The sequence below is a fragment of the Thermobia domestica genome, chromosome 4 (assembly GCF_964235325.1).
Source record: "Thermobia domestica chromosome 4, izTheDome1.hap1.1, whole genome shotgun sequence".
In the NCBI taxonomy this organism is placed as follows: Eukaryota; Metazoa; Arthropoda; class Insecta; order Zygentoma; family Lepismatidae; genus Thermobia; species Thermobia domestica.
Window position 1 is genome coordinate 303,483,048 of NC_137457.1, and position 25,431 is coordinate 303,508,478.

General features: G+C 34.5%; 1 protein-coding gene across 3 annotated transcripts in view; it reads right to left on the minus strand.

Moving 5' to 3' along the window:
- Scp1 (Sarcoplasmic calcium-binding protein 1) overlaps positions 1 to 25,431 on the minus strand; it is a 144,704-nt gene that overhangs the window by 79,280 nt on the left and 39,993 nt on the right. The window contains exon 1 of one of the 3 annotated variants that reach the window (XM_081756409.1): positions 15,969 to 16,027. The exons of the other annotated variants lie outside the window; for them this stretch is intronic. The gene's annotated coding sequence lies outside the window, so the exon portion shown is untranslated. Of the gene's footprint in view, positions 1 to 15,968; positions 16,028 to 25,431 lie in introns of those variants that run through there. 3 annotated transcript variants of the gene reach the window in all.

A 25,431-nucleotide genomic window follows, 5' to 3' on the forward strand; every position in this document is an offset into this window, starting at 1 on the left:
AGTAACTAGAACTATACTGTAAACTTTCATAGGGTGCCTAAGTTTTTAGTGTAAATTTTCATAAGGTGTTCCGACTTTTTAGTCTGAAAATCTGTTATCCCTATTATAACGTCACTGCTAGCTAGTGGCATACTCAAAGGGTATTTTCTGGGTTTATTCCTCCTTGCACTCTTCAACAAAATATAGCAAAATAAACTTGTATCATATTAAAATATGGATACAGCAATCGCGCCTGTCGTAAAATGATATGAGTTTGGGTGCTTTATGTCCCACTCCTTGATGACAGAGCATACTTCGTAGACACTAGGAGCTTGTCTCCCTGGTAAACAAATAAACGATAAACAATAAGTAAACCATTTTTTAGCATATTCTACTGGAGCACAAAGGACCGTGTTCAATTCCAGACAGAAATATATATGTTGTCCGAATCTTGCGGTAAAACATAGAACCAAGACTAATATGGGCTCGGTGCTAACAAATAGGGCATAGTTTTAGCCTTCATATCAATAGACAATGGTTCGATTTCCGAAGAAAGTACTTGTAACTGGTTTGGATCTGACATTCTACTGTCAATTGAAAAGAAACGTTTAAGGAGAACTATAACAATTACCACGTGTCTGATGAGTTATTAATTTTGTTTTGTAGAGATGCTGTTGTTGTGTTATATGTGTTATTTATGTATTACTAGCATCGATTTTACCCGTTTCGCTGGGTTAAAATAAACATTTCAAATGCCCAAGTCCTTATCTTATGTGTTTGGTACAAGTAAAATATGCTGTTCTTGTTTTTAGTGGCATGGATTTAAATGGCATCGGAAGTATCACTTCATCTCAGCGACCCCGAAAACTATAGATTCGACATTGATATCGGTCATTTTCGATCATTTTTATATAAATTCCCCTTCCCCTCCCCAAGTTGGGAACTGAATTTGGATTTAAACGGTATCGAAAGTGTCACTGTTCATCTCTGATCCCGGAAACTATGGATTTCCTAATATCCATAACTTTCGATCATTTTTAAATATCTTCCCCTCCCCTTAGTGGCACCGTCAAAGTGGTATGATAAAAACCATCCTAGATTCAAACCTCATCTATTTTGAAAATTTGGTCAAGATTGGTCGGGTAGTTCAAGAATAATTAAGTCACAAACAGAGTGACTTATATATATATATATATATATATATATATATATATATATATATATATATATATATATATATATATATATATATATATATATATATATATATATATATATATTGTATATCTTCCCGTCCCTCTCCCCTACGTTGCTCTGTCAAAGTGAAATGATAAAAAAAACATCCTAGGCCCAATCCTAATCTATTTTGAAAATTTGATCGAAATTGGTCGGATGGTTCAAGAGATTAAGTGTTACAAACATAGTCACTTTCAAGTTTGTAATATGGATTTAATGTTTAAAGTTCTTTTTTGGCATAGGACAATTAGGTTAGCAGACATCTGGATGGTTTACTATTTAGTCCCATGTTAAATAGTTTTACATATTATTTAATGCCTAAAGTTCTTTTCCGTACAAGACAATTTAAGTTAGCAACCATGTGGATTGTTCAGTGTTTCATCTCATGCTAAATAGTTTCGCATATTCAATGTAAAGCGACTTACAGTATGTACACGACTGTTTTCACAAGAAATTTGATTACACTCAAGTTATTATTATTATTATTATTATTACTTTTCTTGAAAAAGTTATGCGAATGAAAGAAATTTCACGTAAATGCAGTACTTCTAGAAACATTGTCATACGATTGACATCACTGGTAAACAACAAAATTAACTTAGAATCTTGACGTCTGTAATAATATATGAGACATGTAATGCTACTTATAAGGGGTGAGAGGGATAAGTGTCTCCATTAAAAAAAAAAAAAAAAAAAAAAAAAAAAAAAGAGAGAGAGAGAGATCAAAACTGAAAAGTTGATTTGTCTGCATTATAAATGATTTTATAACAGATAAATTGGAACAAGTTCTTTTTGTTTGAACGTGATCGAAGTGCTGTTTCAGTATTTAAATATAACATTATATGTGCTCCAATGCTAAAACGAAAAAGCAATCAATTGCTTACATCAAATCAATAAACGATTTTTAAAAAAAATGGTTTTGTTTATTGTTCTTAAAAATTCCATAATAGAACTCCAGAGCGAACGAGTGTAGACGTGAAATAAAAGGCAGTATAGAAGGGTATAATCCAATGAACATAGTCACGGGATTCGAGTCCAAAACACACGGGAAGTGATGCAATAAATGAGGATTTTTTTTCTTTCTTTTATACTAGCAGACGAACAATAAATCCAAGCAATACATGCAAATATACACACACATACACATACAGGAGGGGAAAAAGAAAGAAACTGCTTCAAACCCTAAATGCAGACTCGTCACCGAAGCGTTAAGAGCCGCTAATTAAATCTTGGAGAGTTTTCAACCGACCACATGGCAGCTAAAGCTTTTATATACATTTTTTCCCGCCCTGTAGCTCATTTCCTCGCTGAACTATCCTCCCGTCTCTTGTGAACTGCGTGTAAAACGTACCTCTTTTAACTGTAGGGTATAATGTTAAATGAAAAAGGGGGAAGCAGGTTGTAGAATTAAAAAAAAAAAAAAAAAAATGGGGCCATTTCTCAAAACTATTAGTCTTGTAATGCTAGTGTATTTTTTTTTTTAAATAAAATGTTGTACGATTGTATATTCCACGAAATCATGACAAATTAATGGTATCAACATCAGTATTTTGAAATGATTTTTAATATTATTCTAGTGTTTCTGCTTTATGATATATTACGACTTGTAAAAACATATGATAAGACTTGTAATTTTGTGAAATACGTACCAGGTTTTTAAAAAATGTTTATTTCAGCAGAATTTTTGTGCTAATCTGTCATATGATAAAATTATTGACAATTATAGTTCGTGTTGCTCAAGAGAAGATATATTTTTCAAGACAATTCTCGTCTCATTTTCGAGACAAGACAAGAAATTTTGCTAATTTCGTGCGTAACATCAATTCATCCAAGCCTTCGATCTCCAACACTACATGTTAACAAGCAAACACTAGTGTTATGTGATTTACAGCAGTGGTTCTGAACCTTTACGAGCCTTGCGCTCCCTTAGCTGAGTATGATTCTCCTGAGTGCCTACCGTCTTCTTAACCCAATCCCCCCGCCCCCCAAAAACTTCATTTCTTGTAACCAACCTTGAAGAATATATACAGGGTGTTTCAAAACAACACCGACAACGATTGGGAGGTGATTCCTGACACTAAGATAAGACAAAAAGTATAGACCAACCTGGGTGCACACATGCTTCCTTTCGAAGTTATAGGCTGCCGAAAACATGAAAAAATGAACTTTAAAGGTCCATAGCTCCAAAATTATGAGACCTACCGCAGTCGGTTCAAGACTTCACTTAGGAACTAGTAAGTGCCCTATCCAAATATCCATGTTTCAGAATCCTGTGGTACTTCCTTTTTTGTAGAGACTGTTTGGCTACGCCCATATAATTTGAAGTACTCACCAACAACCACCTTATAAAAATTGTTGGCTTTCGTCCAATAATAATTTTAAAAAGTCTAATAGGTTATATAATTTCAACCATCTCCAAAATAGTCTGTCGCCTCTCAGTCCCTCCTTTCTGTCTCGGGAAACGAGAACGTCCCATGTTGAGAACCACTAATTTCTACTATAAAATTATGATGAAATGATTGTAGGAACATAATGCAGAGCATTTATCAACGTTTAAAGATACGGAAAACATTATACAATATATTACTTCAATATTAAATATAATTCACACCCTTTGTGGACTTCTTGTGACGTGGAAGGATTTTGGTAACTTCTAGATGAAATCAACAACAAAAAAATCAGTTCACAAATTTTGTACATAAATTTACAAACCGAGACGTGACTAGAAAAAACTTTCGCGAGAATCGAGACGAGATAAGAGACTTTTACAGGATTTACGGGACCAGACGGAAAAACCTCATTTCTTGTTTCGTCTTTGTCTCAGATGGGCAACCTCATTGGCGTATTCAGGGGGTGGCTCTCGGGCTCAAGTCCCCCCTCGAAACAAATTTGTTATATGCACAACTTCATTAAAATTTGTCGGCACCCAAAAGGAAAAAAATATAAGTGATTATTATCGTATTGTTAATAACCCTTCCCCCGAAACAAAACCTTATATACGCCACTGGGCAACACTATTCATAGCTTGTATGTCATAGCATCAGATACATACGTAGGAATTTGTTTCAGGAGGAAGGAGGGTCCAAGCTCAATACGAGGATAAATTATTATTAAAATTTCTAACACCCCTAAATTTATAGAAAGTAGCGTATATTTCATATACAGTATTGCCTCCAGAATTCGGAATTGTAACGAATCCGAAAAAACTATATTTATAGTCGGTAAATGTATTCAATGTATTTTGAATCTGCGCGTCAAATATTTATAATTCTTATTACATTTATTTATAATAGTTTTATGTATGTTAATCTAATACACTTGTATTTATTTACAATAAAACACATACGGGTACCGTATTTAAACCAAGTATTTTTTTTTTTTTTTACTCAAATAATCGATATTACAACATACCTAATGAGATTCACTATTTTCCATGGACAATCTTATATTACAAGTGAAGATTGCATTTTAAAAAAATGTATAACAATATTGTACTTGTAAATTACAGATACAATATTTTTTTATTTATATATTTATTTATTTTTAAACAGAATACCATCAGAATATTTATCTATATGAATATGCAAATGTTTTTTTTCTTTCTTTTTGTATAAAGAAATGGCCGTAAAATGCTGAGAAGGGAAATAGATGAAAAATTGGCACTACCTTTGACAGAAGCTCAAAAGAATCAAGAAGTGAAAAAACTTGTTTACTCGTTACGTCAATCATTCAACACGGCAAGCGTGTCTGAACTTGCAGTCTATCAACTGTGTTAGCTGATACTGTTCAAGCATTTTGCCAAAGAAGTTTTCAGGTAACATTTGCATTTATATACAGTATATATAACACGACCACAAAATGAATGTTTCTTTTCTTTTTTATTTCTCAGATTATGTCCATTTAGACTTTACTAACATTGCTATGATTGATTTATATAAACAAACTAGCAGCGTTCACCCCGCTTCGCTGCGGTCACCCCGGAACGCAATAAACTTTGTTACTTAGATAATTTTTACTTTTTCGCTTTCAAATTGCAAGCGCCTGTCATTTATGTTAACCCGCCGAGTCACGTGATCATGCGGGTTGCATATACATACGTTTATTTTTACCTATGATGAACTATGGAGACTTGAATGGTCCATTATCTCAAGACACTGGTAATTAAAAATTAAAGTGATATGATAAAAACCATCTAGGGTCCAAATCCTAACAACCCCCCAAAAATGAAAGAAATCGGTTCAGCCGTATTAGCGTGATGAGTTCACAAAGGATTTGTACGTTCTCTTTTATATATATAGATGTTCATATTAAGAGTTTCAGTCGTCTGTCTAAATTAATACCGGTACATAACATGACAAATGAAATACGCATAAAGAATCTCTTTTTCATTTTATTATACTTTTGTTCTGTCCAATAGTTACGTTAAATATTATTAGGATCATGATAGTGGGCCTTGTTAGATTGAAATGTTATTAGGATCACGCCAATGGGTCTTAAAAGATTGTAATGTTATTAGGACCACACTAGTGGGCCTTATTAGATTGTAATGTTATTAGGATCACACTAATGGGTCTTATTAGATTGAAATGTTATTAGAATCACACTAGTGGGCCTTATTCGATTGCAATGTTATTAGAATCACACTAGTGGGCCTTATTAGATTGCAATGTTTTTAGGATCACACTAATGGGTCTTATTAGATTGAAATGTTATTAGGATCACACTAATGGGTCTTATTAGATTGTAATGTTATTAGAATCACACTAGTGGACCTTATTAGATTGTAATGTTATTAGGATCACGCTAATGGGCCTTATTAGATTACAATGTTATTAGTAGCAAATTAGTGAGTTATTAGATTGTAATGTTATTAGGATCACGTTAGTAGGCCTTATTAGATTGTAATGTTATTAGAATCACACTAGTGGGACTTATTAGATTGTAATGTTAGTAGGATTACACTAGTGTGCCAAAGGCACACACATCTTATAAAATCACTTTTCAATGAAAACGTTTTTTTAAATCTGTTTTTTTATTGTTTAATGACAGCTAATGCGATTATTTTCGTCCAGTCAAATCAGTCAACATCTTAAAGATGGTAACGGTGACTTTAACGGTAACTTTAACGGTGACTATATATATTCTCATTTTTCCATTATTGAAACGAAGATAGTAGAAATTACATATCTCGCCGATAGATGGCAGAAAAATATCCTCCAACTGTTGACATCTACCGGACGAAATTAAAACTTCTGAGTGTGGTCGGTCCTATTTATTTGTATTTTAGCAGTATTTACTTGAGAGCTTGAAATACTAAAAAATAATACAAAATTTGCCATTTTTCTTTTGCTTGTTTTTCATAAGTGAAATGAGATAATGAAATGAAACTTATCACAATCATAGATAATGTTATTCTACAACAGGAAATATGAACCTGAAGAATTTTCAATGTTGCCATTAATAGAAATTAGTGTTGTCACACCAACAGTTTCCCCAAAATATAAGTTGAGGTAGCGACTGGAGCAACGAAGTAAACTGCATAATGCGAAATACTTTTTAAATAATAGTTGTATTTAGTTTATAACAAAAAAGGCAGTTTTAACATAGGTACACTTATTGAAATTAAATAATAATGTTATTAAAAAGTAGTTCACAGGATTCCAAAAACAACATGATACCTAATCAAATGCAGTTGAGTTCGTTGCCCTTAGTCGCTGCGTTAACTTAGATTTTGGGGGAAATGTTATTCCGGCAACACTGTAATTTCTATTGATGGCAACACTGAAAATTCTTCAGGTTTATATTTTCTGTTATAGAACAACATTATCTATGATTGTGGTAAGTTGCATTTCATGATCTCCTTTCACTTATGAATAAAGAAATAAGAGAAAAATGGTAAATTTTGTATCATTTTTAGTATGTCAGGCTCTTAAATTTGATTTATGAATGTCTGAATTATACAGGTACATAACATAATTTAGTTTTCATAAAGCAACGGAGATTTTTAAGTAGATTCGAAGAAGCAATAAAATCAAATATTTAACACTCAAAATCATTTCAAAGATAGCAGAAATATAACTTGCCACATAAATCAATGGGTTAAAACTATATATAGCGTAGATATTTAGTACAGGCAACATTTAACTATATTATAGTTCCAAATAAATAGCATTACATTATTCTTTAATTTAAAAACACGTTCTGTTTTAAATTTAGATTATAATATTTTTCCCCATTCTTTTTTTCTGGTCTCTTGTGCTACTGTAAGCCTTTCCCGTTTTATCCCACAACAAGCGTGTTGAGTTTTCTCTCTTTTTATCTCTCTGTCTATTCTCTTTCTTGCTTTTGAGGTCCTTTCTACGTGAGTTTCCTTCCTTCTCTCGCTAAGCGTTAGGTCCTTTCTGTTGTTGTTGTGCAGGAGAGTATAACTAAAGTGATTTTTCGGGGATTTAAGACTAGATGGTTCGCGGAGATTTTCACGTCAGTAGAAAGCAACGATTAAAAAAAAAAAAAAAAAACTTCATTTTAGTTCTACACGACGGTTTTACTTTTTCCTTTTTTTTTTTTTAATAGGACACTACCTAATCTCTCTCTCTCAAGTGAAACATCTACAAACTTGAAACTAGAACAGTTGGATGGAAACCAGGATAGTACAGAAAAGCCCGTACTGTAGTGATATCAGTAAGCTCTTTCTTAAATTTTAATCAAAAGCGGTGATGAACAATTTTGTTTCTTGAGTATGTGAACGTAAGTTTGATTTTATATGGCTCATAAATGTATACAAAATATTGTTACATAAAGAAAAACACAACTTTTTTTTTTTTTTTTTTTACAAGGCTGGCTAGAATATTTATTATAAAAAATAAAGTAGAAAAGTAACGGTTTCGGAAGTATAGCACTTCCTTCCTCAGACTATACTCTACAATTCTGTATTGTAGAGTATAGTCTGAGGAAGGAAGTGCTATACTTCCGAAACCGTTACTTTTCTACTTTATTTTTTATAATAAATATTCTAGCCAGCCTTGTAAGAAAGCTGTGTTTTTTCTTTATTCAAGATGGACACAAGGCCATATTATCATAATATCCAATATTGTTACATCGAAAAGTTTGTTAGAACTAAAAAGAAAAAAAAAGCGCAAATATGCTAAATAAATTTCAATTCCCGCTCTTTCAGACACCCTAAACTTTGATTCCCATTAAAATGTGTGGTTCATTGCTACGCAGTTGTAATGCGAAACTAGCTTCTTGTGACCACCTAGCACAGGTTCTAATGGCATGTAAGTTTCCATGTACATTATAAATCAATACATATTCCGTTGGTGGGCACGCGAAAGAAAACATGTCTAGAAGACATCAGGAGATAAGTAGTGGAAGAAAATTAATTTTCTAACACTTATTTCTAGTGGCACCCATCAATTTTACCTCTCCAAAGTGGGGTATCGTCATGTACAAAAAAAAAGTGTAGAAGGCATAAGAATACTATTTCCAAGAAATGCGTCACTGTTATATATATAAATTTGTCCATGTTCTTAATCAGTTTATATTCTGAGTTCCATCATGGACTGTCTCTTTAATTATCTTTCTTTCAAAACATTAAACGGAATTTCTTATTTTAAATCTCAATTACAAAACCTTCTCGGCTATTTCACAAGAATTGATTTTTGTATAAATTACAATTAAATGGTTTAAAATTAGTTGCAATATTCACTGTAACCACACTGGTATGAATATGATCAAATTCCCTGCTTTTAGTTGATAACGTAAAAGAATGACATTTATGGAAAATGCATAATTATATTAGTGCGGGTCACTGAAATGTAAACGAAGAACGTATGCAGGGGTTTATACCCAACCGAAACCTCGACTTTTCTACAAATTTAATCTAATTTTAGGGGTGATTGTATAAATTTTAATATAATTCGTCCTCATATTGAATTTGGACCCAGGGCCGTAACTTATGGGGGCAGGGGGCCAACTGCTCCCCAGGGAAGCTCTCTGCCGTTCGAGGGGGACACATTTTAAGACAAAATTTTCTTACTCCATATACGATACGAGCATGAACTTATAAATGAAGCATCAAACAGGTTCGCTACATTACATAAACAAACCGGCACACAAAAGGTAAGTAAAACAAAAATAAGTCGTGGGCACATTTCAGTAAAAAATGTCTACTATTAGGAGCCCTATAAATGATATTTATTCGTGTGGCTTTGAGATTTGTCAATATTATCCCCTTAATTCATGTATGGAAAGGGCCCAGGGGCATAACTAACGGCCCCGTAGACTTTGACGTGCAAGAGAGCCCACAGGCTCGGGGGGGTCCATAAAGAGTAAGAGAAAGATGGAAAGAGAAGGCTCAAGAATTGGAAAAACAACTTTTTCTAGGGGGCCTAAATACGTGTATTAATGCTTGCCCTCCCAGAAAAAAATCTGGACCCCTCACAAGCTTTGGACTCCTTTCAAAATAAATTCTGTATATGCCTGAATTAAACCACATAAAATAGAAATTCATAGTAAAATAAAATTTGTCAAAAACTGTTAATTGTTTCTAAGTATAAAGTTGATTTAAATGTAATTATAGAACTTAGTGGATCATCCAGCCGCCATCGTTTCTTCCCCGCTCTGCACAAAATCTATTTTTATCTTCCAATCAATTTGCATTAATTCAAAAATAGTTTATAGTATTTGAGTGAATATTACTAGAACAGCAGCTGTTGCCCTAAATCAATTAGGAAAAACAAAATTTACATACATAAAGCAAGCGAACGATGATTATATTATATGTAATTACGGTATATTATTAAATTTAATTGCTAAAATTAAAATCATATGATATAAATTAATTGACGTATCAGAGTGCTTACTGCAATCACTTAAAGACACGTCATAAAAGCTTGGATACTATCCAATAAATGAGATCCTTCTACTTGGCAGGTGTTTGGGAAACAATCAGGTTCGCGCATATTGCTTGGCTAGTTGCCTTTTATTTCAAACAAAAGAGAACTGTTTTATCTGTGTAAGAGGCTTATCATTAGAGAGACTTTACAAGTCTGTATCTATTTGTCAACGCGTGGCAAAAGTGTGTGTAAAACCTTCGGTTGGACGGCGTGGGAAGAGAGAGTTAACAGTCACTATACACGTACCTAAATCTAAAGAACTTCAAATAAAAAGTTGATTAATTGTATTAGAAAAACCTGGGCATGAAACCTTATAAATTCTCAAATGTTTTCATGACATTCTGTGCTTTAACAAGAAACATTCAGAACACTGAAAAAATTAGTTTTTTCTTATTAGGGTCCCATTATTATGCCCCTTGAGCTAAAAGAGAAGGGTGATTAACAGAGTCGGATCTAGAAGGTGAAACTGGGGGGGGGGGGCAAAACCCAGACTGATAGGTATAATGGGTTTACTATAAACTTTATAATATATATAAATAGTAACTTAAATTATTTTTGTTACTTAAAAAAGTGGGGTTCCTTGGTCCCCCGGCTCTGGGCTAGATCCGCCACTGGTGATTAATGCAAGTAGATGATTATATATGAAACTCAAGTTATGAGCTTTCCCTCTGGAAATCAAATCCGGGACCACATACTTTAAAGGTACACGCATTAGCCACGAGACCAGCGGGGAGGGCACGTAGAACTCTTGAAAACAATAATCTCTAAGGGAGACATTTTGATTGACTTATCAACGGCTTGGCCAAAGCAGTTAAGCTAGAAATTTGACATTTATACAATACATAGGATTGCTGACGTAAGAGGTACTCTTAAAGAAGAATTTTTTGGAAATTCGACGTGGAAAGTAATGGAAAAGTTAATGGGATTGTAATTATAAGATGTATACGAGGTGTATTCAAAAAGAAACTGAACTTTTGAATTAGCACACCAATCGGCAGAGGGAGCGCGCTGCGACTTCTGAGCACCCCTAGCGGAAAATTTAGAAAACAAACTGCCATGTGCTTCGTTTCACTATGACTAGTCGCTGAGCTATAGCCGGTGAAATACGTTCACAAGGTGTTAGTTAGATTAATGATACAGGGATAATGAACGAGCTTGAAGAATAATATGTGCCTGAAATTTTGCTACAAACTTGAAAAATAAAAATTACAGAGACATTTCAATTCTTTGAGGGTCTTCTCGTCCAAAGAGAGCACGGTAAAAGAGCAACATGTATATTTGTTGTGTTTCTTTTCTTTTCTTTTTGATGGGAAAAGCATTGTCCATCATAAATTTGTATCAAATGGTAAACGAACATTTATAATGTACCAAGACATTTTGGCGCAGTTGAGGGATGTTGTGTGCAGGAAGAGGCCTGAATGGTGGGAAAATCAAATTTGGATGGTGCGGCATGCTTAATGCTTCAGCGATTTTTGGATGTTTGACCTGGAACGGAAGAAAAAGGGTTTAACCTAGATGCCTATACAAGGTGTTCGAATTTAATGCGAGTCTTCGGGGTCACACGAATTCTATGTGAAAGATGCAGAAGGAAGAACGCAACATACTGCCCACAATAATTCATGGGATCATTTGCTAGTTGAAAGACATGATGAAAGGCATGATGGGAGAATATTTTAATATCACTTTCACCTTCACAGTTAGCGTGTTATTTTGGGGCTGTTATTTGTGATGGCCCTGACAATGTCATAGTTTTTGGCATCATAAAAATGAGTTTTTTTTCTCGAAAGGTACACAAAGGTTTACCCTTACACATGTCTTTTGTTCGGTTTAATCATATCTATCCACTATAAACCCATCGATGATCATAATTCATCATTTTCACCAATGTTTAACCGATTTCAGAAAAAAGGGGATTTCTCATTTCATATATATGTTCAGGATATGTTCAGGATATGTTCATACATAACTTTAACATAGACGCGGACCGATTTTCTTTATTATTTCTTTGTTTGAAAGCGTGTACCCTCCCGGTAGTCCGACATAAATTTATCCAGGATGTGATGGTAAACTTTGGAGCTAGACTATGAAATAGTTCAACGGGTGCTGGGTTAATTTAACCCCAAACTAACATGCTTATAGGCAACCATACATTCTTTGGTGTGATTATGGTTGCATAACAAAGGGGCTGTACTGCAAAATTTCAGAACACGTTAGTAGAACATTTTTAAATAAATGTATTACGCGTCTGGTCAATTAAGATGTTTTTTTTTTTTTTTGAAAAATGTTTTGCAATTATCACATGAAAATAATTATATTACAAATTTTACATGTATGTTATTAATGCCGTACGTCTCATCTAAGAAACTGTCTAACAAATCGATTCCCCTATATTCTTTTAGGAACATTCTCTATATATACATTCCGTGCCTTTCTTGAAGGTGTCTGTTTTTACCTATTAATGAAACGCGAACTTTAGGTAAACTTTTATTACCGCACAAAATTAAGATTTTGAATTTACATATATTCTATCTTTTGAAAAGGAACTACACTTTATCAAATGACTCTTATAAAACACTTAGCAACATTGCAAACTGAACTTCTTTGCTGCTGTATATTATTCTGTCATATTTTCTGTCTAGTATAGTTTTGTTTTCTTCTAACTTATCTAACAGATCTCTTAATGCTGTTATTTACAAACTACGAAGTTCATATTGTAGTTCTGCTGACGCTAAGATGACGTCGATGAGATATTGAGTCATATAAAACACTTTTACAAGAATAAGGAGACAGGAGAAAATGTGAGAAATAAAAACTATTTGCATTTTTAGAGCAAGGACAAAGCATCGTTCTTGTTAGGTTTGATGTAGAGATAGAGAACATATAGAAAGACACCAGTGCCATCTAGCGGTAAAAAAGACAAACATTTCTGTTGTCTTTCTTTTAAAAGAAAATCAGAGTTAGTAATGTGCAAGGACGGGTCTTGAGAAACTTTAATAAAAGGGGCATTTCCTTCACTTTCTACTTATTCTTTGAATTTTATTAAATAACAGAAATACAATTGAATACTTGTAATCGGAAATTTAGAAAGTAAATCATTTTATATTTACAAAATGCAGTTAAAAACAATTTAATAACATGGCCAGGTTTTTTTTCTTTCCAGTCCAGCAGTAATCTGTTTGCATACTTTTTCATCATAATTTTCAGGTTTTGGAATTTGGGCACAATACGAAAAGGTTTAGGAATTAGATTTCTAGGCTTTCGACATTTATGGGCATGTTAGCCCGTTATGTGTGAGGGATGACGTACCTTGGCGATCGCATTGTCCAAGGAAAGGGAAAGAAGAAGGGATTAAGAAAGCAGCCTGGAACCTGCATGTTAGGTACCATCCCGGCATTTACCTGGTATAAATTAGGAAAACCCAGCCTCACTCAGGATGGCTAGTCTGAAAAAGCTTTTACACTTTTTCGACCTAGTACCCCCACCGGGTATCGAACCCGGGACTGCTCACACTATAAAGAAAACCGTTAGCGACTACGCTACACGGAGCACAATATGTAAAATTAACGAAATTATCTATAAGCAATAAATGGCCAATATATACATATGGACACTCAATTGTACTACTTAGGACATTTAGATATGTAGAAGAAATTAGGAAAATCAGATCGTATAGTTCCCATTTACTATCAACAAAGAATAATAAGCTATCTTTTTGCTTTATAAATCGATGGACTGAAAAATCAAAGATGATGCCCTCTGTTTAACAAACCTCAAATAAGAAAAAAAAATCGGATAAAAAGATGCTTGAACTAACATTATAACAACTAAGTACTCCGAAGAGAACACACAAAATCTTGTCAGCAATCTTCCACTTCGAGTACCACTTTAAAAGCATTTTCGCCGGCATAGAGAGCGAACCCTAAGAGAGAACCAACTTTTATATATAAAAAAGATAGTATACAAACAAGATTACACGGTTCTCCATTAGCTCTTGTATACTACAACAACAATAACACCCAAGGAAGAGAGTAAAGTAGCTGAAGGAAACATTGTCTTCCAGCACAGGTCATTTCCTTCTCATCAACACTTGACGCCACCTATGAAGTCTAAGGTGAAGTTTCACGTTATACGGAAATGTTCTTTGCACACGATACAAGAGATTAGATAAACTGATATAACATTTTGTCGTTTTAATCAGCCACATTAGTTTGACAAGGTCTGAAGTTACAGGATGACGTTATTAGATTCATACGTGCTAGTAAAAGATAAAAATAACCTTTTTCTTGTCTATTTTTGGCCCTATGTGGTTCGAGAACAAATGAACATCACGATCTTATCAAGAATGTTAAAATAATAATCATGCAGAATTGGATTAAGAGTATATAGAAAGCGGGAAATTTTACAAGTTCGTCAATGTAATATCAAAGTTATTGGGTTTCTGAATATCAAAAATGTAAGGCAAATTTAATTGTGTGAGAGAAAGTTTTTTTGTATAGTCTCTGAGACAGGAAGTCAAAGAAGAAACTTAACACGCCATTTTAAGTCTTTTCTCAACCTCAAGGACATAGAAAACACATTATTTCACTTCTATAATCCTATCATGAAACATCGTACCAACCATAATCCGCTTTTGATTTTAAGTGAGTTTCAGTTCCGTAATTGAGGAACATGGTTGACCTTTCTTGAAAAAAGAAAGTTAACGTTGAAGCGGAAGACTCATTAGGAAACTCTCTCATGAAGCTTCCATTACGTTTTTCATTTTAAAATGCTAGGAAGGAAGCATTAAGAACTAAACAGTGACAGTTTCAAGAACTAATGATTCGATTCGTAAGTCAACAATGACGGTTCCAAGAGCTAATTAGTCGATTTATAAGAATCGAAATGCTACGGGAGTAAATGATGTGATATTGTATATTATGTAATAGAACTATATGTATAGGGCAAGTGTATATTTACAGACTGTATTTAAGACTGTATTTATTATTTGGAATGCACGTTTGATACGAAATATGTTTTATATCAAAAAGGGATCTTCCTTATGAGTAGGACCTTTGTTTATGGACACCTAAAATTGGTAATCTAATTCAACTAGATTTATGGTCGTGTGGGTAAGTATAGGTATACCACTCAAAAGAATTTTCGAAAAATTATAATTCTTTCACTAACTTTCTTCTTATTGTCCTCCAGAAGATTTACGCTGGGCGACACGATTATACCCTACTAAGTATAGGCAAATTTCAAGGGGAGCAGAAGTAATGATTGAAAAGTTACTTCTATCACGATTTGTATATAAATATAGCATCCGGAGGGACACATGCCATAAAAACTACAGTGCAAAATCACAAACCAACCTATGTTTGGTGGCCACTAAAAAGCACGAATGCTATCTAACCGATCCAGGGAAGAGCGAACTTAGGGATCTCGAGCAGGAGTTCGTCGATAAGGAGCAGGCGAGTCAGCTACGGTGGGTATACGCGTAAGCGAGAGTAGTGAAAACACGTGGGATTTGTAATTGTTTGACATTAATGTCTCTACACTTGTAAAACAAAAAAATACAACTCTTGTCTACTGTGCAGAAATAACACGCCGTCAGGAAATAGTATCTAATACCGTTCTTTTTCATATGCACTTACTTAAATTTCAACCGTGGTATAGCACTTGTAATGATTTTACACTATTAATCCTACTTGTGAACATAAAATGCAGCTGTATTAGTTACTATTTAAATCAGTAAAATAAGAAATGTATTTTTTTAAGCATGTGTTTTGATGTAGTGTTCAATTTTATCTCTGAATTTTGCAAAATGTGGTGTACTTAAACTTAACTTGCATCAATTATGGTTACTTTCTGTCTTACCTTGAGGAACACTTATGTAAACTCTTCTCACACAGATATTCAGGTAATTGGGTTTCTCTTACCTAGAAAAAATGAAGAAACAGCATTGAAATACATTTTAACTTAATATAATTATACTTTATAACCAACGTAGAATAATATAATAATATATACAATATAATCCTGAAAAATGTATCGAACATACGGTGGAATAGTATTACAAGTTAAAAATACACATTTATGGAAACATGGCTTTTAAAGTTTGTTATTCTATGAAAATCGCTGAATGGAATACTGGTATTTCAGCCATCTAGGGGTTAATATGTTTAGTTATGTTTATACGAAAATACCACCAGATAGAGCTCGCTTTTCTCTCTATTCTCTTTTGAGCAATGATAACTCAAAATTGCCATTTTTTTTAGTTGTAAAACTCTTCCACCGGGTGTGCGATCTGATCCAGAAAAGTATTTTTAATTTCTTTTTTCCAAATTCGATGAATTTATTAATTTGTTTAAAAAATATGTGTTCTTATTCTTTATTTTGTATCATAAATAAAGTTTCTGGATGGAAGATTAAAAAAAAAAAACTAAATCTTTAACGTTATTATGTTCTTTAGACTATAGGAGACGGATAATGAAATTTTAAAAAAACTTGTAGAATGGGAGGTTCGGAGGAAATGGAATACCCATGAGAAAATACGTGGACAACGAGGCTTTCGTAAAGAATATACTAGAAATAGTGCGAATTGATTTTAGTGGTTTCTAATCAGGCTTATTTAACATCCTGTTGTCGACCATCTAACATCTATCACTTTTAAAACTGCTGGGAGGTCAAAATAGAAGACCTCACTAACAGTTACTTCTTAAATTTTACACTTTCGTTGTCCAATTATATGTAAAAAGCTATTTTAAATTAATAAAAATACTAGAAATTAAAGTTATAACAAATAAAAATCATAATTTTAAAAAAATCAACACCGATTAGCTCTTTCTTATATTATGGTCGAACACTTTGATCCAGTTCTTACGTGATTGCGGTTATATTTTAGCTATTTTGTCTTTTCTTAGTGCAAAATAGATGAACTAGGTATTACTTAACACAAAAATGTGGTACCAAGATACAAGGGGCGTCTTAAAAGTAAGTTTATATGATATGTTTGGCCATAGCCATATTCTATGTTGTACATATATCAATACACATTATATGCTACAGTCAACACTTTATTTTTCAACATAGTCGTCAAGAAGACTGAGACATTTGTCTAACCATGACAAGAGCTCGTCTATACCATTTTCCTAAAATATGGGGTCCTGATTATTGAGCAAGCGTTTCACTTTGATAACTTTGTCACTTCGTCACTAAACTTCTTTTTGGACACCCTAGAATGACTTTGACGTTCGATAACATGTAACTACAAACAACATATTTCTATTCTTTAACATCAGAGCGGTTAAAGCTGCAGGGTCGACTTGAGTAATGGCCCAAGCAGGAAATGCATGTTATTATTCGATTTCTGAATAAAGAGAATGTCAGCTGTGGAGATTCATTGTCAGTTGGTGGACGTCTATGGTGGAATCGTAATGGATCGTCGACGTGTCAAAATGGTGCAGTCAATTTCGAACCAGGAGGGTGGCAGTAAGAACCCCAGCTTTTATGAAATTGGCATCGATAAGCTCGTTTCATAGTTAGACAAATTCTTCAATTGTCTTGGCAACTATATCCATTTATTTATGTGCAACATAACACCTCTTGTAATTAATTGCATTTGTTTAGTTTAATACAAGGAATTATTTAATGAAAAACTCAGGGAAGGTTATTTGATTTCTAGCCCAATTTCATTTATAACACTGATTATTATATTTATCAAGTTTAAATATAATACAATAAAATATTAGAAACAGTGTTTTAACATAAAGAGCATTATTTACCTTATCTAGGTCTTGCAACAAGGAATAATGAACGATCATAATTACATTCAATGAAAATTTCGGCTAAGACAATGACAAGTGGAATACTTGAAGAAGTTACCAATAAAATATTTGGATTATTAGCAACTAACTAATTCTATGGCCTATGAAACCTGGAGATTCAATGCCGCGTTCACAAAAGCTCTTCATTGAATTTTCTCCTTAGTCAACTGCATCCAGTTTCTACCTTGTATTCCTATTTCTGCGAGATCTGTCTTAATGTTATCCTCCCATCTGCGCCTAGGTCTTCCTAATGGACGCTTTCCGATTGGATTTCCAGTCAAGACTTTCAAAGGGTTTCTACTTTCTTCCATTTTGGTCACATAACCTGCCCATTTGAGCCTCCTAGACTTGATGATCCTAACAATGTTTGGTAAACCGTATAAATTATGTAGTTCCTCGTTATGAAGTTTCCACCATTCTCCATTCCCGTTCCTCTTGAGTACGAAGATTCGTGTCAGGATTTTATTCTTTTCAGTCCGCCTTCTTCCCTCAGGGTAAGTGACCATATTTCGCAACTATACAGCACAACAGGAATGATTATCGTTTTATATATTTTTAAGTTTCAAATTCCTCGACAGAATTCGCGACGACAAAAGATTTTAAATTGAATAATAAAGACTGATTCCTTGCTTTCAGTCGACATTTACTAAAGCACTTTACAAATAACAAGTGACTAATACTTAAATATGCTCCTAGGTTGTAAATAGAGAGCATAGCCATGTTCATCTTCTCCACATCAATTGAAGTATCCTATTTTGTGCAAAAATCCTCCCTTCCTTATGCCACTGCACAAGGCGACCGTATCATCCCATAACTGCGTTTGCAATAAAAAAAAAAAAAAATCACTCGAATTGGATGATTATCATCAAATTTCAAAGAAATAAAGTTTTGAGGAATACAATTCATGTAATATAGCGCCAGAGAGATGTAGTGTATGAAGTTTGACTTCTCATGTTCATTACTAACTAACGTAAAAAAATATATAAATCATAAAAATGAAAACGAATGAAAGGAGGAAAAAAGTTGTTTACTAACGCTGAAAATCTCAGAGGCCTCAATAGATATCTATCTATTTATGTCTAACTTTGCAAGCGTAGTTTGAACTGAATATGCTTGTATGTGTGTGAGAGAATGTGTTCTTTTGAATTTGCTACCATAGCAACCGAAACCTGGAGGCAGATTGTCTGTAAGCAATAGCAGAAGAGTGCACACGATATATACTGGATATAAAATGGCGGAAAGGGGAAGTACTTATTTTGAACCCTTTAGTATTGTTTATCTTTCTTTTTATGCAAATACTGAAGTTTAAAATAAAATATAAATAAGAGAGAGAGAAAGAAAAGAAGCATAATATAAGAATCCGAAACAAATATACCAAATGGATGTGCATGACATTTTATATATATCATCTGTCTTTGTAATCATGTAGTGTATGGAATGACCCGTTCTTGACGTCATTTCTTGGTATATCTTCGTTTTGTAGTGTTTCGTAACAATAGAGTAAGACAGGGTGAAATCGAATATTGTGGCGAAAGCGGAAGTGTTATTTTTATACATGGGCATTGAATAGAACATAATTTTCTCGATAACCACGATTCTGTGTTTTGGCTCTGTAGAATTCCTATTCGTGTTCGAAGGCACTGTGTAACAAACAAAAAATTTCTTTTTTTGAAAAAAAAAAATGATTTACTTCAATTGGGCTTTCAACTGTAAATTGAGCAGTTTGCAGTTTGGATTAATTATAAGTGTTTTTTTATTTATGATGTTTATTTGGACAATTTCAATTAATTATATGTTTAAGCACGCATAATTTTGAAACCTTCGTCTTGTTATATGTTTTTAGCGGAACATCTAAGCATGGAAAGAAGTGAACTTGGTAAAGCCGATTTACCAAGGACATGGACTTTTGAGTCTGTTCGTTGTCGTCTTCAGACTTATATGTGTACAGGGCTGGCCCTAGGCAATTTGCCGCCTCGTTCAATCACATCGTTTGCCGTCCTCTTTCTCCAGAAAGAACAAATCTGATATGCGACGATTTTAAGTCTGGTACTCCATAATGAACAACGAAGAGGAGGGAAAGTGCACTTGCACCCAGGAAGACCTAAGCACTACAAATACAATCTCGTTATGTTTGTGTTTTCTTTAAATAATGATCTATTGAGTTAGTGAAAGATAAAGCAAACACACCTGGTAATTCTGGTAAGAAGGTGATAATTCTTTTATAGAATTCAATATCGAGCTTCAATCTCAACATATCAGTTTGCAATTCCTGTACAACTAACTCTTTTATCTTTATTTCTTGATTTTATATCTACATCTATTAATTTTTTTAAAAATCCACCTTCAATGATAGGATATTTGTTTGTGACAAAGACAAGACTAGTTCTCATGTGAAACATGTGATAACTACCTAAATGGAACAGGTGTTCGCACTATTCGAGAATTGAGTTCTTGTATTTGACAACACTCAGGCAATTCATGCTGGGATTTGTTTGACCATGCGACCTAAACCTGACTTATGAATATAGGATTCAAATAGGTCAGCTTAGTAAATTTAACTCCCATAATCATGAAACTATTTTAAATAATATTGTTATGCCAGATTTATCCCTCGAAACTTGCCACCCCTCAAGTCTGTAAACCAACAGTTAATATCCCGCCATCATTTATAAGATTGTTTCGAGAGTGAATGGACACGTTTTCTGTGCAAAACAAGAAAAATGTTTTCAGCGTATACGAAATTTTTGATGATACATAGTTTATCTTACTATTATACCGTTATTTTATTGAAATGTTTCCATTTTCAAGATTTAATTAAGTAGTGTTTGTTTCCATGATGCGGAATAAAGCATGTTACAAAAATGATTGAAATCAAACATGGCGGATTTACAATTATGGAATACGTAAGTAGTGATAAAAATATGGAATAGTAATCCATGTTTGTATAGTAAAAGATCATGTACTTTCTTTCTTGTAGATGAATAGCATTTCATATTTATCTCCTTTATTCACTCTCTCAAAGTACTGGTGAACAATTGGTGCATATCCTCTATTAGTGTAATTCTATTTCAACAATTACATCCATAATATTTTGTATTCGAGCCAATACAGAGACTGCATAACCTACTGAATAGTGGGCAGTGGTTGTTTGTCTTTTCTGTGCAGATCACGGAAGAATTAAAATTGCAGAAATAAACTATCCCTACTAAGAAAAAAAGCTATAAAAGATACTATTCTTTTTCTGTAGTGGGTTTAAATCTCCTATTCCCTTTACATCTTTAGCCTTAGGACACGAAAACACACTGCACTACTGTATGAATGTAATTTATGAACTACAGTCGAAACAGAAAAACTCAAAGCTCTTGTTTAAGCCCTTTCTATGCTCAACGGCAAGCAGACCGTATTGACTGTAAAGAAAAAAAGCTATGCCCTTTGTAGGTCTGTTTATTTATTCATTACAAAGCTAGGAGTTCATCAGGACTTTTTTTCCCAACATCCTACCAGGAAAAAAATTGTCTGTAAAAGACTATGGTAATAGAAGTTTTCTGCTTTTATTTCTAATTTTAAAAGTGGTTTAGTGGCAGAGTGCTTAGGAGAATATGGAAAAATCATGCATTTACTAACATCTTTTCTTGTGACCTTCCGTAATGTTATGGTATCAATAAATTAGTCTTGTCATCCAGTTTCTGCTGTGATATTTCAATTTTATAATCATCACACCAGAGAAAGCTGTGGTCCAGTATTCACTACATTGACACAATTCTCTAATAACCAAAAAGTCAATGAGATAAATGTGGAAACCATTGGCGGCGCCACAGTGGGTACAGATTAACTTCGATTTTTAGATTTCCTACAATAATCCTTTCTATTTGTGTATATATATTGTTTCCTATGTTTGGATATGTTTGAGTGAGTTCTTAAGTCTCTCATAAGTTAGTTGCTATCATACCGTGTTTTCGAGTTATTATTATTATTATTATTATTATTATTATTATTATTATTATTATTATTATTATTATTATTATTATTATTATTATTATTATTATTTTGAGTAAAACTTAAGGATTGTTTTTTGAGATCTTAAGACTCAATAGTGCAGAGCGTTCTGGCAACAATGTTAGGATGTGTTGTTCCATCCTAGCCTATACCCACATTACCAAGATACTGGCGCCGCCTATGGTGGAAGCGAGAGTCTAATTCCCCACCATTCCTCTTTGTACGACATGCAAACAATAACTCCCTCTTTAACTGATTGCTTTTGGAATTTAACGCCATTTTCTAAGCACCGAGCCTTTATGGGACATGAACCTACAGTTTAACATGAAAATCCGAACCACGTGATAGAGGGGAGCCCGGTAGCATGACCCTCTCATCCTGCTTTCTTATAGGAGGTGGTGAACAACAACCTATACTGTATGATGGTTTGGCAGTTGACAATAGTATGCCACGTTAATAGTAAGTCTTCTTCAGGGGCGAACCCTGAAATTTTTGTTAGGAGGGGTCCAAATTTTGGAGGGGAAAGTCCAATACCACAAACCATTAGTGTATGCAGCATTGAACGGGTACCGGTATTATTCTTCACCCGACAAGACAATAAGTAACAGTAAAATACTTCCACCTATATTTCCAGGGAAAATATGATACAACTAGGTTGTTTTTATAAGAGAAAGAGTACAGATGAAGTGTAAGATCAAGTTACAGCAATCACTTCCCTGTTAAACAAGTATAGTTTTATTGAGAATGTGTGCAAAATGTATGCTGACTTAGAAAGTTTTTTACCGGGGGAAGGGGTACGGACTCAGTGGACCCCTCCTGGATGCGCCTCTGGTCCTGCTGTTGATAGCCTCAGTGTTAGATAAGGACGCTAAAAAAATTTTACTATATCTAGGTACATGAGCTCTAACAACACTCAAATACCGCAAGCGCATGTGCTAACAGTCGTTAGGGATGTGCACGAGACGATTAGAGACAGGATTTTCCTGACGAAATTCGAGTCGAGACACGGCTCTTCCAATAGAAAAATATACATTTTTCGAGTCGAGACATCACTTTTACAGCACATTTTCGAGACGAGACAGCCACAAATGTTGTCTCGTGCGCATCCCTATATTTAGCACTCTAAGAATATTAGAGGTTCTCTCTTAATGGACTATTCAAACCGGAATTGAAAGAAATCAAACACTTCCGGTTTTGGATCACTGTAGAGTAAGATAATAAACAGCAAGAAGCGATTTTCAGCTTTGAATTAAGTGACCCAAGAATATATCCCATTTCCGCACTAATCTCTCTCTGCTAAAACTGGAAGTGGTTGAGAAAGTATCAAGGCATGTAAACCAAATTTCTTTGCGTGGTGTACATGTGATAGCCCTTCTTCATTTTTTAAAAAAATACTAATTACTTATTCTTTTCTTGGGCATCGATACTCGAGACTTACAAACACAGAGAAAACACTGCTGCTTTAAGTATGAATTAATTAAACCAGAATACAGTATAAACTAAGTTTCGGATGTGTATGTAAGTATGAACTCCTATGTTCATGCATGGAACAAAACTCGAAAGTTTGGAAAAAGAAAACACATATCACCCCGGGTTCAGCACCTATGACCTTTTCACTGATGCGACCCAATAGCGTGTGTGGGAACAGCGGCTGTAAATGCTCATTATATGATTGAGCAACTGCACTAATAGAAGTAAAAAAAAAAAAAAAAAAAAAAAAGCAATGGGAGATACTGCATAGATTATTAGGTGTTTATTTGAATTCAGTCGGGAGGAATCGAAATAGGGATAAATAAACACTCGTTGTTGCAGTCTATGCAAATGGTTTATAAATAAATTGGATTGCTTTACATCACAGATGCGCTATGTGCTATATACAGTACATCACAGGTATATATAATGTAAATGGTATGCTTATATACAGTTTAAGTACTATTTAGGAGAGCACAGTGGCCCAATGGTAGAATGAATACTGTTGTTGCGAAGGTTTTTGGTTCGATTCTGGCCAAGTGAGTTTGTGGTGGGTAAGCATCTTTTATGTGGATTTTCTCGCGTTTCTCCCATTTCCTCTCACATGATCTGTCTTCTTTAGCCTCAAGGGCATGAACGTGGGAGTATTTATTTATTTTATTTATTTATTTATTTATTTAACAATTACCAGATACAGCTCTGAGGCCATTTTATACTGGATATATAACAATAACAATAACAACAATGGAAAGGATTTGGGAAGGTATCGGCCAGGGCCTGTTTTAGTAGGTACCATCCCGGCATTTGCCTGGTAGGATTGAAGGAAACCTTGGAAAACCCTAATCAGGATGGTCGGCAGCGGGAATCGAACCCGTGACCTCCCGAATGCGAAGCCAACGCTCTACCACTTGAGCTACTTCGCTCGGATTATAATTTAGATTTCTGGGCTGTCGGCATCTAAGTCCATTTAGCCCGTTACGTATATGAGGGATGACGTCTCTCGGCGATCACACGATCTAATGAAAGGGGAAGAAGAAAGGATTGGGGGAGGAAGGAAATGGCCTGCGACCATTATGTTAGATACCATCCCAGCATTTGCCTGGTGTGAATGAGGGAAACCCATAAAAAACTCAGTCAATATGACTGGTCTGAAAAAGACTTCACACTTTTTTTTCGACCTAGTCCGTCGCTGCTGTAGTGAATAGCGCATGTCTTTAGTTCACGAAATCCCTTGTTCGATTCCAGATTGGGGTAACGCTCTCGGTTCAGATCGATCTCGTCCAACATTATTTACAGCATTACTGCTTTAATTACCTACGAGACAATCTAATCTCGGAACGGTGTCGTGAAAATGATGCATCGTCTTTGAGGGTGTGTATTGAAGAAACTCGTCAGAAAAATTCTACCTCGTTTCGCGGGCAACCCTGATTGCTGCTCACGAGGAACGTAAATATAAATCAATCAATTAATGTGTAAACACTCTAAAGCAAGCAAATTTTTATTCGGAAACCATTGGTGGCTGGTTACAGGGCCGTGCCGTGGAAAATCAGCGCCCAGGGCGAGAGTATACGACGGCGCCCCCATACATATATTCCAAACAATTTTTCGTATCTTTTTTATTTTTTCTCCGGAATTTTTCGCCCCTCTTACTTCGGCGCCCGGGGAAGTCGCCCCGCTCGCCTCCCCTCACGGCACGGCCCTGGCTGGTTAGAAATAATGTTCAAGAAATTGAGTTGAGTTGAATTTGAGTTTAACGTCTCTTTCAGCAGCGAGGCTATACGAGACGTGGAGACTTAACGTGGAATCCGAACTACATGAGCTCCCGCCGGGAATCAAACCCGGACCTCCCACGCCAAAGGCGCGTATGCTAACCGCTTAGCCACGAAGGAACCCTCAAGGAATAAAGTATGTAAGGATAAACATATACGTATATGTTGTGGTTAATTATTTGGTTGAAGTAATATAATTATACAGTAAAACCTGCCTTCAACGGACCCTTTATTAAACGGAAAACTGTCTTAAACGGAAATATTTCATGGTCCCATGGA